This window comes from Myotis lucifugus, unplaced genomic scaffold (genome assembly GCF_000147115.1).
Source record: "Myotis lucifugus unplaced genomic scaffold, Myoluc2.0 scaffold_2, whole genome shotgun sequence".
NCBI classification, from domain to species: domain Eukaryota; kingdom Metazoa; phylum Chordata; class Mammalia; order Chiroptera; family Vespertilionidae; genus Myotis; species Myotis lucifugus.
Genome location: NW_005871050.1, coordinates 2,966,519 through 2,967,664, shown reverse-complemented (window position 1 = coordinate 2,967,664; position 1,146 = coordinate 2,966,519).

Genomic DNA, 1,146 nt, shown 5'->3' with positions numbered 1-1,146 from the left:
AATCCCACTTGGTCATGGTGTATGATCTTTCTAATGTAATGCTGAATCTGATTTGTTAGAATTTTGTTGAGGATTTTAGCATCTATGTTCATTAAGGATATTGGCCTGTAGTTCTCTTTTTTGTAGTGTCTTTATCTGGTTTTGGAATTAGGGTAATGCTGGCTTCATAGAAAGAGCTTGGAAGTGTGACTTCCTCTTGAAATTTTTGGAATAGTCTGAGGAGGATAGGTTTTAGTTCTTCTTTGAATGCTTGTTAGAACTTCCCTGTAAAGCCATTCAGACCAGGGCTTTTGTTTACTGGAAGATTTTTGATCACTGCTTCAATTTCTTTAGTAGTTATCGACCTATTCAGGTTTTTTTTTTATTCTTTCTGATTGAGTTTTGGGAGCTTGTATTTTTCTAAGAACATGTCCATTTCGTCTAGGTTGGCAATTTTGTTGGAATAGAGTTGTTCATAGTATTTTTCGTAATCATTTGTATTTCTGTGGGATCGGTTGTTACTTTGTCTCTTTCATTTCTGATTTTGTTTATTTGGGTCCTCCCCTTTTGCTTCTTGGTGAGCCTGGCTAGAGGCTCATCAATCTTGTTTATCCTTTCAAAGAACCAGCCCTTGGTTTTGTTGATCTTTTGTTTTGTTTGTTTTTTTTTTGTCGCTATGTTGTTTATTTCTGCTCTGATCTTTATTCTTTCCTTCCTTCTGCTTACGCTGGGCTTTTCTCGTTGTTCTCTTTCTAACTCTTTGAGTTGGAGGGTTAGATAATTTATTACCATTTTTTCTTGTGTTTATTACTCCTTTTTTTGTGTGTGTGTTCACTACATTCCCAAATATAATGCTCCTGGAGGATAGGGACCATGTCTACTTTTGGTTACTTGTCAGTGGGTCTTTAGTGCCTAGAACAGTGCCTGATGCAAAATGGAAACTCAATATATATTTGATTAATGTATTTCCTTTACTTGGCCTTTACAAGAAAAAAAAACTAACATAAGTTTTAGAAGCAACATTCAGCAGTTCCTCAAATAGTGTTGTTTTGTTCAAGATCCTTTTGTTACAACTTTGATGAGAAAATTTTATTCCCATTCGAGGCCTCTGTCTGTGTGGAGTTTGCACATTCTCCACGTCTGCATGGGTTTTCTCCAGGTCCTCTG